General features: G+C 44.4%; 1 protein-coding gene across 6 annotated transcripts in view; it reads left to right on the forward strand.

The window, feature by feature from the left end:
• Tenm4 (teneurin transmembrane protein 4) overlaps nucleotides 1-12,764 on the forward strand; it is a 702,050-nt gene that overhangs the window by 138,563 nt on the left and 550,723 nt on the right. The window lies entirely within an intron of this gene.

Here is a 12,764-nt window from a genome sequence, read left to right on the forward strand (position 1 = left end):
TGAAACAAAGCATACGCCTGGTCATCAGGGCTTCACCTCTGCAGCCTCATGCACCCCAGTCTCCCGACTTGTCTGTTTTGTGCAATTTGAGTAAGGAAATGAACAGAGCCAGTTTGAAGCATTTGAGTACTAAATGGGTTGTGATTTCTGTGCTATTGTCATGATCTGTTTAAATCATTGTGAAGATCTCTTAGGCCCATGTTAGTGTTGGACCCTTCCTTAGGATGGTAGGACTCTTTAGAACCTGGTTGGTGTGACACTCCTATTCAGTCTCTTAGGTAGACCTGAGTGTTTATATAACCAGGAGTCAGAGGATCTGTGTGTGCTCAGATCCTGCAACATCCCATTCTATGAACTTCCAGATATGAACTCAGATGTGTTCACTATCACTAATTCCTCTGAATTGTTTTACATCAGAATATTAGGCTCTGTGCTGGGCACAGAGAGTGACAAGTTAATATTGAGTAGGCTGTGCATTCCGTATATAAGCACTTCCTCTGATCATTATTGCTTCATGGAAACTTCTAATACCCCCTTTGGAGTTCATGGCTGTAGTGTTTTTCCGATGGATTTACATTGTAAAACAGAACACCACTGGCTAGTGCTATTTGACATAAGCGGTAAACCTATAAACAAGGAAGTATCGTGGGTACGTGCTTGAGATGTGGACCACTGCCGGAGTCTTTCTGGTCTCAATGAACTTCCCTCCAGGAATTTTATCTCATGGATGGGAATCCTTAAAAAATTCTTTGCAATGGACATTTTTAACCCATTCCTCAGCAGTGAGGACGTGCTGGGGAAAATGGAAATCAAGATAGGTTTATGCCCAGGTAGGGATATTTTTTTGCATAGGTTTTGTTTGTTTGTTTGTTTTTGGCAGAAAGCAGTGCCTGCCTTTCCTAGGAGTTGTGAGCTCTGGGCAAGCCAGTAACAAGAGGGAAAAAACCTACCCAGTGCCAGAGACAAGACTCTGTTTCCAAGTGTCTGAGAGTTAGCATATCAGAGAGACTCTGCCAAAGGCTGTGGGGACATTCCCCTTGTTGTGCAGTGACCCTGCTGAAGGCTGCTGCTTCCTAAAACTCAATGGTTCTGGACACTAAAGCAAGTGCTTAGCTCCTGCCTTTGCAGAACCTTGCCTCAGGCACTGCATGGAGAGTGGTAGGGATTAGAGGCTGGGCTGTTTGTTTATATGGAGGACCCTTCTTGTAGTTGAAGCTCTTGAGCTCTTTCAAAGGCCGGAATTTCAAAGGGTGCATGAATAACCTCAGGCCTAACCTGGTGTTTCTATTTGAGAGTGCTTTGGGGCTGGCTGGTGGTTCTAATAAATTAAGGAGACACGCTTTGTGGATTATAATGGAGAGGGAGGGAGAGAATGACTGAGGGAAAAAGAGGAGAGAGGGTCTGAGAGAAAGACAACACCTGTGTGTGTGTGTGTGTGTGTGTGTGTGTGTGTGTGTGTGTGTGCAGATGTGTACAATGTTTAGAAAGCAATTCTTACAAGGGAATTTCTTTATCTCCAGATTTAATTTTTTAGCAGGACCCAGAAATGGACTTTAAGAAGATTTACTTTAATTTTCCATTCATGTGTCTGTATTAGTGTATGCTGCATGCATACAGGTGCTAGCCTCCATTGGATTCCCTGAGTGTTGGTAGGACAGGCATTTGTGGTCTTGCAGTGTGGGTGTTTGGGCCCTCTGGAAGGGCAGTAAGCACTATTCCCATTGAGCGGTCCTCCAGCCTCCAGAATGGCTCTTAACAAGCCTTCTGGACCTCTCTGGTGACAATGGAAGGCCAGCTGTCCCTTCATCCTGGTTAGAATTACCCAGATCTCTCTTACCTTCTTCTTCAGAGTCAACTATAGACTCTCGCTTCTTGCACTGATCTCTCCGTGGCAGGCACCCTCCCAGCCTTTGCCCTACCCCCATCCCCTTAGGGCTTCACTCTTTCCCTCCACCTGTCTCACTCAGCACTAACAATGCAGGTGACCACCTGGCCTGACAGATGATAGCTGCCATGCTCTTGGAACCTCATCCCCTGTGTTTCATGTTGTCCCAGCAAGAATCTTTGGGGTCTTTGTTCAGCAGTTGCTCTGAGCTTGGAATCCAGGGGCATCTTTCTTTCTCTGCAGGCTACTTTCAGCTGCAGACAGCCAGCAGGGCAAAGCCTTTCCTTGCCAGGTAGGGTTTCCCTTCATCCCACACAGGACAAGGGGGAAATCTTGTTGAAAGGCGGGCTTGGCTCTCCATTGCAAGCACTCTGCCAGGTCTCCTGAGTCGAGCCTGTTCCCAGAGCGATTATCTTTCCTGCATGAGAAGCAGGTGCTTGGTGACAGGAAGCAAGGCAGGCTTAGCAACAGACTTATCAGGCTCTCTACAAGAATGTCGTTCCTGTAAACAGGTCTGAGTCTGTGTTGTTTTGTTCCTCTCACCTGCTCAGTTGTGGGGCTGGCGCAGATCTAATTTGCACAGCTCTGCCGCAGAGGTAATCAGTCCCTGCAATGTAAAGTTCTGTTGGCAGTACTCTTGGTTATTTCTCACAGAACTCTGAAAGGGGTCAGGCCAGACGGGTTGTGGTCTCCAGAGAAGTCTCTGGCTCCCTCCTGGAAGCCCTATGTAGTAGGGGTGTGTGTGTGTGTGTGTGTGTGTGTGTGTGTGTGTGTATGTTCATTCCTGCATTTAGTGCTACTTAATCTCTTTGCACAGGCTATTGCATAGTGGTTTTGAAAGTGAACCATGTATATGGCTGCCTAAGCAAGGGTACAGAGATGTGTTGGGATCAGAAAAAAATATCTATTCCTTATTTTGGTCCTTCTAAGGAGGAAGCAGCTTCCCCTCACATCCAAGGCTGTGCTATCTCTTCCTGTCTTGGTCACAATGAACAAAACTGGTGTCTGAATTGACAGGATAGTCTGAATCCCTAGTTCCTGGTGTCTCATGTTGCCCTAGTAAGAAACTTTGGTGTCTTTATTCACATAGTGGGTCTATTTCTTTCAGTCTCCGTTTCTTCATTGTTTTTTAAAATGAAAGGTGGATTGTAGGGCAGATTGCTGGTAATCCTAAAGGTGCACCTGACAGATATGTAATAGCTGTAAGCTGTAATTAGTACTTGCCATAGGAGCAGAAGTAGTAGGGATGTCAGTATTGATAATGCATCCTTTTTATAGAACTTTATAATCTTTCACGTTTGATTCAGCAAACCCACAAAAGAAACGAGACCGGGATCATTGTCCTGCCTGGAGATAAGGAGACACAGAGAGAGACAGTGATGGGAGGTTTTGCTTCCAGATGCTGGAGACCTGGATAGAGCCAGCAAGGGCCCTGTAGCCATAATGTGGGAGTGGAGAATAGGAACCTGGGGTGCTTGGGAGAGCCTCGAGGCCCAGCTTTTCCTAGAGCTCTGACCACTTCTTCTCTCTCTTTCCATCTTTATCATTTTCTTCATTCTAGAGGTCTATCCTATTTATTTGAAGCATTCTGCCTGATTCCTGTCAACTGCTTCATCTGTGGGTCTAGCCTCTCATTCCTGGGGCTGACATCTTTGACCTACAATGGTCTCTACACTGGCAATGCCTCGTACTGTGGTAACCTGTTGCCTGCCTTCAGATTTTCCCAGACACACAGTCCAGGGCTGGGAGAGCGCAACCACTCAGCATCAGCTTTTCATACATCCCTGAATGTTCCTACTTTCAAGGCTTTTCCTGCCCTGTAGCCAATTGATATTTATTAAAATATATGACCCTTTGGTAACATATTATTTATAATAGGTATATGTGTTTTCTAACTTTTTTCAAGATGAGATAAATCCATTTCAAAAAAGTTAGTGAACAATACCAAGATTGCACAACCTTGCAATAATGCTGGAATTTGGATCCAGGTATTCAGACTAGAAGCCATAAGCCTGTAGCATATAATAGTAGTTCAAGTGGAGTGGCCCTGACTAGTGCTGGCTCTTTTAGAAATGATGTAGCATCTAGCCATTGGCTCTCTGTGGTCTCCTTCCATTGGCTGGTGAGGTTCCCTGAGGTAGCAACCAGAAGCCCCAGCCCCAGCCCCAGCCCCAGCCCAGCCCCAGCCCAGCCCAGCCCCAGCCCAGCCCCAGCAGGGCATAAGGTCTACAGCAGCTGAGGAATACAGGAATGAATGATCAACAGTATTAGTAATAAGTTATTGAGTGTGCATTAACTGTACATAGCACTAAGGGCTTTCGTGTGCCGCTTAAGGATAAGATGAGCCAAGAGAACTGAGAGGTGAGGTGATATCATTTTGTAGCCATCAAAGTGTAGACTCTTCTGAACGGCACAGGGTTCGGTCACTCCATATGGCCTCTTGAAACAATCAGACATGCAATTAGCATAGATATGCGAGTCTTGTGATGACATAACATGGCAAACTTACTAAAGTATTTGCAGTAAGAAGAGGTCTGTGCTAAAAGAATGATTTAAGAACATATGCTAAACCAATGAACTTAAAGTAGTTTGCTATCGCAACCAAGGAGTGCTTACTGTAGGCAATGTACGTGCTACACTTTCATACCTCTGGCAGTGCAATAAATTGTTTACATTGGCATCACTATAATCATATGAATAACACATTGAACTCTACCATGGTAATGATGTTACGACAAAGCAATAAGAGTTCTATCAGCTCAGTTACAATCTCAGGAGGCTGCTATTGCGTATGTGGTCTGTTATTGACCAAAACATCCCTGGGTGACATATGACTGTATTATTTGTTTAATTTCTGCAGCAACCTCTACAATAGATGCTGTAGTTATAAAGGCAATGGCTGGAACACCTTGAATCACCTTCCCAAGTTGCACGACTAAACAGTAACAGACTTGGAAAGGAATCTGGGTTAACAGACATAAGAGCTGGCATTCAGTGGATGTCTTGCCCTATGGAGATGTACTGGTTTTCTTAAGTAATCTTCCTCGTAGACCATAACTGGTAGCCGTGGCTGCATCTGTGAACTCCTATGAAACTGTCGCTCAAATCTAGAGCCTGATACCCTAAAGCAGTGTTTTCATGTAGCCAGGGCAAAGCTGGAAAAGGCTGAGATGCCACGTCATGTATGAAAGATTATATGAAGAGCCTCAAGTAAAAATCGATGTACAGTACTTGTTCCAGCAGGTAGACCTCATTTGTAACATATGAGTAGGACAAGGTAACATCAAGAGATGCAATCTAAGTTCATGGAGAATAGTGGGTAAATTTGCAGCCTGTGTGTGTGTGTGTGTGTGTGTGTGTCCCTTTAGAATCTGGCAATTTTTTTACAGCCAAGTCATTGGTGGGTGAGAACAAGGGAAGGGAGGCAGGCAAATCGTGATGCATTGCTCTCAAGGGACCACCTTCCCTTTCCTGTATCTTCCCATAAGACCCCATGGGTCTGTGATGTGTTTCATCATATGGAGTCTCATCTTATGCAAGCCTGGGAAATGGTCCTCTAGCCTCATCTCAGCAAGATAATTGACCCCTTGTGACTTTGTCCAAAAGGTAGTAGAAGTATGTATTTATGTAAGTCAAACAGCGGGGAAACTGATCTAAGTCAGGAAGGAGGGGCTTGGAGAGGCTCAAGGGGCTGCTGGAATGTGGCCAGGTTTCTGATGGAATTCATTAAGCTGCCAAGGTTCCCTCTTGTGGCCTGATTCTGGGCTATGTTCAGAGTCTTGGAGACAGCAATGGCAAAGGTGGCTTCCTATATAAGTACCAGAGCAGGGGCACCAGGTAACCAGAGTGACCATGTGATGAGCTATAGTATTGCTGACTTGCCTTTGGATAGAATTATACAACATTGCTGTCCTGGTGGCTGTCCCTGTGCACCGAAGGGGGAGACCATTCCTGCACTGAATCTACACTCTGTGAGCATCATTAGGGGTCAGGAATCCTCTGTGGAACTTCCATATAAGATAAGCAGAAAATTCTCTTTTGACACCTAGGCAGCTCTGGATTCTCTTCGCTTTATGTATATGCTATGCCTCTATGATGCTGGAGCAGATGTTTAGCTGGGACACCCAAACACCCATGGCACTGTTGTTCTGTAGCCCATACCCGTTCTCATGGTCTGTTCTGATTGTCCAATACCCATATACAACAGTTGGTAAATACTTTGCATTTGACTTCTGTTTGCGAGTTGTCCTTTGTGCGGCACCAAAGGGACTGTCTCATGCCAGTTGCTCCTCACATAGGTTCAACAGGACAGTGGCTAGTCATCAAGGCCTTGCTGCACATAACTAATTATGCAGGTGTGCTGACAAGTGCTTGTTCTGCTTACCAGTATAACCCCAGGGTTACAGAATCACTGAGAAGTCACCAATTCACACAGGTACATGGGGCTGGTGGATTTGTCTATAGCCCAGTCTTCCCATTTGATCAAAAATGCAAGTGTCATTGCAGTGGCAGACCAGGGAGCTGGCTCTGTCTTTGCTGTCTTTCCAGTGGACAGGTGGCATCACGCTGTACCATGTGACTGAGAGACTTACCCTGCAGAACAGGCGAGAGCAGCTCTCTCAAGAGAATGATCTGTGAAGCTTCTCAGACAGAAGCCCTCCTGAGTGCCCCTTATTCATTCTGTTCTAAAAAGGCAAAAAAAGTAAAAGGAATGACAGAATAAATGTTCCATAGAGGTAAATGTGTGCACTGAGGATCTGGGTAGACCAGGGGTTCTATGCAGGTTCTGCTCCTTATTTAGACATTTGACCTTAGGAAAAGGGGTGAATCTCCTGTTTCAATTTCCTGGTCTATAGAACAGGAACAATGATTGAAATGGCTTTTAATATGTACCATGTGTGCCCAGCAGAATTTAATCCTGTAGATGGCAGTCCTTGCTGTGATAGATAGCATGATTCTCTCTTCCTCCTACAGATGAGGAAACTGAGGCACAGACAACTGGGCAACTTCTCTAAAGTCACATGAGGAAATGGCAGAGCCAGATGCTTGGTGGCAGAAGCCATAGTTAATCTCTGGCTCTATGTGGAACTATGTAGAGATTATAGAGAACATTCCTTGGTAAAGGATTAGACTTAAGCTGGTTCTATCTACTTGTTCTGTGTCTATCAGAAATAGGAAGCATTTCTATTTGCACCTTTTGCATTCTCAATACTGTACTCTAAGTTCTATATCTACCATCTTTTAATACCACAGCCTTCCTTCTTAGTCCTGATTAAGTCATGCAGGGGAGTGAACAGCAGGTTCACCAGTGTCCCCAGTAGTGAGCTCCCCATTGAGTGAGGAAGTTCAAACAGGGGCAATATAGCCCTTGTCCAGCATGTGGCAGGGACTTAGATTTTGAACTGTTACACTGTCGTCTATCTGAATTATGCTATTCAGTACTCAAAGCAGGATCTGAATACAACCAAAATTCTGGGGTCCCATGATAACATAAAGAGAGTTGGTACAAAGAGTCTCTTGAGCTAATGTCCATGTCTTTCAGGACACTCCTAAAAGGCCTCAGAAGCTAGAAACTCAGAGTTCAGCTTAGGCCTTGCAATAAAAGTGCTATATGATGTGGGAATTGTGTAATCTGCCTGTGCCATTTGTTCAAAGGAGTTCATGATAACCTTGTTTCACTGTACCTATAATATTATAAGTTGATGTTGACCGCATCATGCTGAGAGTCAGGGAAATGTATTCTTAAGGCCCCCAATGGCATCATTGACCTATGATGACCCCCAAAACTAAATGGTGCACAAGAGCTAGCTCATAGTCAGAGGCTAGGAAAAGGAATGTCTGAAATGAGAGGAAAATAGCCAAGCCAGCCAAATTTTACCTCTGATATCAGCAAAGGAGAAGAAGGAATGGCAAGCTTATCTTTAAACCTCCTCAACACCTAGGGAAAAAGAAGGCTGATGTGTTGTTCTCATTGACTCGCAATGAGTGCCTGTTGAGGAATAAGCAAATACAGATGGCAAGCTATTAGCTAGGCACAGAGACATTGTGCTTATGCAGGGATGGCAGTACATGATGGATTGAGTGTGGTTACCTTGACTGGGTCTGGGACAGATTTCCTTGTGGAAAGTTGATAGGGGTGTTCCTGAAACCAGCCACTGAAAGTGAGAATAGGAACCAGAACAAGGTGGAGGGAGAGGTGGTGATGGTGGTGAACTGCAATGCAGTCATAGCAGTTCTTCAGTTGACCCCAATGAAAATCATGGGGCTGAGAGGTTACTTCTGATAGCCCCCATTGCATCTAATGCAGTTTAACTTATTTACTGCCACTGCAGTGACGGATACAGCTGCCTGCAGGAGACCACTCTCTTGAGTCAAGGCCATTTCTAGAAAAGAGCTCAACTGAGGAGCCAACAGTAACTGTCCCTGCAGCTGGAGAAGCGGGCCTTGATTCCTTGTACACAGCGGGCAGCTGCCGATCTTGCCTGCTGGCCCTCCATAGACACCTCTGATTAACACTACATCCTTTACTACTGTGTTTCAATGGAGTCTCAGAACTTTCCCAAAAGCAGTGCTCTGGATAAATGCTCTCAGTTGCTGGAATCCACTCATGAGAAGGAACTTATTTGTTCCCTTTGCCCTCTTCGTCTATAGGGGACATTTATTGATGGTATAATAATAAGTCTTCAGTGTTATGATTAAGCTGGCAAGATCGAATACTTGGCAGACCTTGGACCATTTCTCTGACATGTCTGCTAGAAAATGTGATTTTCTTCTGTTTTTCCTTATTATCCTCCCTGACCACATTGCATTTGAGTGCAGACTTGTTTCCTCTTGCCTCACTCATTGCCCTTCCCCCACCCAAATTCATTTCTTTGCCCTTGCCTTTCAGAGACCACACTTTCTTTTCAACTACAGTTAATCCCTAGTAAGCCTGACCATGCAATCAGCCCCTGTAGCCTTCCTAACCACAGCAGAGTGTATCCGTGTTTGTTGATGAAAATATTGGAGCATAGGAAGGCAAAGATGTTTTCTGAGATCAAACATCTTGTGAGAGACAAAGCCAGACTTTACCTTGGCTCTATGGCTCCCTAAGTCTGTGTTTTTCCTTCTGTGATTTCTGTTTAATGTGTGTGTGTGTGTGTGTGTGTGTGTGTGTGTGTGTGTGTGTGTAGGTACACATGCTTATGTGGAAGCCCTCGTTAATGTCACATGCCATCCTCAATCGCTTTCTACCTCAGTTTTGAGACAGAGTCTTTCTGTCTTGGAGCTTAGCAGCTTGGCTGGATTGTCTCCCAAGAGAGTCACAGGAATCCTCCTGTCTCTGTGCTGGATTATAGAGGTGCACTACCACACTCAGACTTTTACATGAGTGAAGTGGGTCAAACTCAAGTTCTCATGTTTACATAATAAGCAGTTGAGGCATCTCCCAAGCCCCTGAAGTGATTCCCTCTTGAGTGTGGCCTGCCTTTGGTTGTTACTCCAAAGTGTTGGTTGTTGATCTATCAAGTCATTGGAAATCACATTAGAGTTACGGGAGCTACCCACCTATCCCTCACCACCAAACACACTGGATTTCTCAAGAACCTTCTTCTTCTTCTTCTTCTTCTTCTTCTTCTTCTTCTTCTTCTTCTTCTTCTTCTTCTTCTTCTTCTTCTTTTTTCACTAGCACACATGAAGCCGAGCAGAGTAGAGCTCTTTATTCAATTCTTTTCACGTTTGAACTGCAAGGGACCTTTGGGGATCACAAACTTGCTCTCAGAGCCAATGGGCTGGGGCAGACACCTAAGCCAAGGCAGGGCTAGTAATGACTCTCTTGATAAATGACACTGTTCCTCGTCCAGCTGTCCAGGTGCCACAAGCTTGGCAGTGCCCCTCCAGGGTTGCTTGGGTCTTTGAACTGAATACCTCTGCTCTGCTACTGACCTTGCCTTGGTGCAAGTTGCATTTGATAAAGGTAGGACTTTGGCGCTAAGCTGAAAGCAGACTCCACCAGAACCTAAGAGAGATTAGGGCATTCCAGAGAGGATTCAGAGAGGCCAAGTTCTGTGCCAAGTGTTAAACTAAGCTCTTAGGGACATAGGCATAAAACCAGTGTCCCATAGTTTAAGTTATAAGCATGGTTCCTGAGCCCCTCGACACTGTATATTTTCTGTGCTGTTTGTGGACTGTGGCCCTTGGTCCCTGAGACAATGACTTCTCTATATAAAAATGGAATTTGAAATCAGCGTGAGAGAACAAAGTATGATTCAAATCTTAACTCCTTTCTCTGCTACAGATTTTCTGTGTGATCAGGTATAAGTCACTTGGCCTCCCTTGTCTTCAAGGTTTTCTTGGTGTCTGCATATACTGGGTCCACTGTATAGCTCAGGCCCCAAATCTTGGGGGAGCAAGAGTATAATGCTGGCATTCTGGGAATGTCCAATGCTCGGGTTTCCTGACACTGCCTAACTTTTCTTACAGAACTATAAAAACATTTGATTCACCCCAGACTGTCACCAACAGATGAGTAAACAATTCTATACATGTCCAACTTGGTGAACCAATGGCTTTACTGGAGTAGTTTATGGAAATGTGAGGGGTTTCTAATGCAAACATGGGTGACTCAAAGCCGGCACATCACAGATAATACCAATTTCTGCTCAACCATCCACAGCCACTATTCTCTAGCATCCCCTCATTCCATCCCACCCCTCACTGAGCTGTAACTGCCTCATCATCATTATTGTGGGTCTGGCAAAGATTGGGTTCTTGTGCTCATTTCTTTGTCCTGTCTGTGCCCAAGTTCTCCTGTAGGTCACCCCAGATGCTCTGCTGCACAATGGCTAATGGTCATGCCCCACCAAGAAGAAATAGATTGTTTAAAGCACCTGCCTCCACTCAGGACTTAGTGACACTAGTAGGGAAATACTTACTAGACACTAACCATCTGCAGACCAAGACTGTCTGCTAGAAGATAACATTGAATCTCCATCGAATGATCTAAGACCTATGAGTCCTAGGGTTTCTGTCTGATGTGATACTCGCTGGGCCCTAAGGGAGGGAAAGATACAGTCAAGTAATCCTACCACCATGACTTGGGGAAATCTGCATTCCTTGTGTGAGAAGTCACTTTCCTCACAATCCTTCCTCCTAGTGCTAGAGGCTGGGATTCCTGAGGAGTGCCAGCTAAAGCCAAGTGGGATAGATTCCATCTCTTGTAGTGGCTACGTGAAAGCAAGTGCTCAAGATCTTTAAGACTAGCTTGTCATCTTTTCATTGCTACCACTCTCTGGGAAGTGCATGAGATTGCACAGGTGAGAGCAAAGCATACCACAGAGCAAGCATGGGGGAGGGGGGCTGGGGAAAAGGTTTGTAGCTGTGGCCACTTCTTTCTTCTCTTGATCTGAATTTCTTAGTTCATGCCCTTCACCAGTAGGTCCCAACATGAGTGTAGAAATGCGTTTCCTCTGTGCACAGAGTTATCCAACAAGCTCTTACGTGAATAGCATTATTGTTACCCTTTCCCATTGAACTCTGTGGAGCAGTCTCTATATCTGTCTTCTACTTTCAGTCCTAACATATTTAAGAACAAGACCTCATCTCTATGCATCTGTATCCCTGGTAGGCAGTTGATGCTCCAGAAGTGAGTGAATAAATGAAGAAAACCAAGCACCCTGAGAACTGGCTGCATACCGCTCCTGGGCATGGAAGGCTCCATGTAATCCTCATGGTGGCTCTAGAGGGCTGGCATCACCCTGCATCTGAGAAAAGGAAAAGGGTACTGGGGCCCAGCGAGACATAGACACACACCCAATAGCACATGGTCATCAACTAGCAGCATGAGGGATTAAAACCTCAGCTCTCCTAACTCCAAACATGGGACCCATTTTCTACACCCAGGCCCCCTCCCTGTCTCCTTCCTTTTCATATTATTGTTCCACAAACAACAATAATGGGGAAAGAAATAAAATCACCTTCCCTCTTAGCACTTCTAGCAAGTCAGCTGTTTCCATTTTTTTTTCACATTCCCTACAGTCTCTTTCTTGCATATTTTTTATAATAGCATTATTGAGATATAATTCACATGCCATAAAATCCACCCTTTTAAAGCATACAATTCCCTGGTTTTTTACAATACTCACGGAGTTGTGCAACCATCATCACTATCTAATTTTAGAACATTTGATCACCCCCCAAAGAAACCCTCATTAGCAGTCATTTACCATCGCCTGCATCCCCCATCCCTGGCAACCACTAATCTACTTTCTCTCTCTATGGACCTGTCTATTCTGAAGATTTTGTATAAATGGAATCATACAAGATGCTGCCTTTCTGTCTGATTTCTTTCACTTAGCATAATGTTTTCAATGTCTATCCATGTTGTAGTATGAATTAGTTCTTCACTCCTAACACATACACATACACACACACACACACACACACACACACACACACAAACTTTAATGTTGTTCACCCATTTATCACTTGATAAACACTTAAATTGCTTCTACTTTTTTATTGTTATGTGCAGATTTTTTTGTGGATATGTATTTTTAGTTCTTTGCATATATTCAGAGAATGATACTATTAGATCATACATTCTTTGGATATATCCTTAAGGGCATATTGCTGGGTACTACCAGGTACCTATCAGATACCTATTGCTGGGTACTACCTAGCAATAAGCAAATTTAAGCTTGTCCTGAGAGTGATATTACTGGATCCTAGATCTTTGGGGTAGATCCTGAGTGTGATATTTCTAGATGTTACATTCTTTGGGTATATCCTAAGTGTGATATATTTCAGTCCAGTATTTTTGGGTATTTCCTGGAGATGATGAACTTTACATTCTCTTAAATATATTCTGAGGGGTCTTTTGCTAGGTCCTAAACTTTTTTTT

This window comes from Mastomys coucha, unplaced genomic scaffold (genome assembly GCF_008632895.1).
Source record: "Mastomys coucha isolate ucsf_1 unplaced genomic scaffold, UCSF_Mcou_1 pScaffold21, whole genome shotgun sequence".
NCBI classification, from domain to species: domain Eukaryota; kingdom Metazoa; phylum Chordata; class Mammalia; order Rodentia; family Muridae; genus Mastomys; species Mastomys coucha.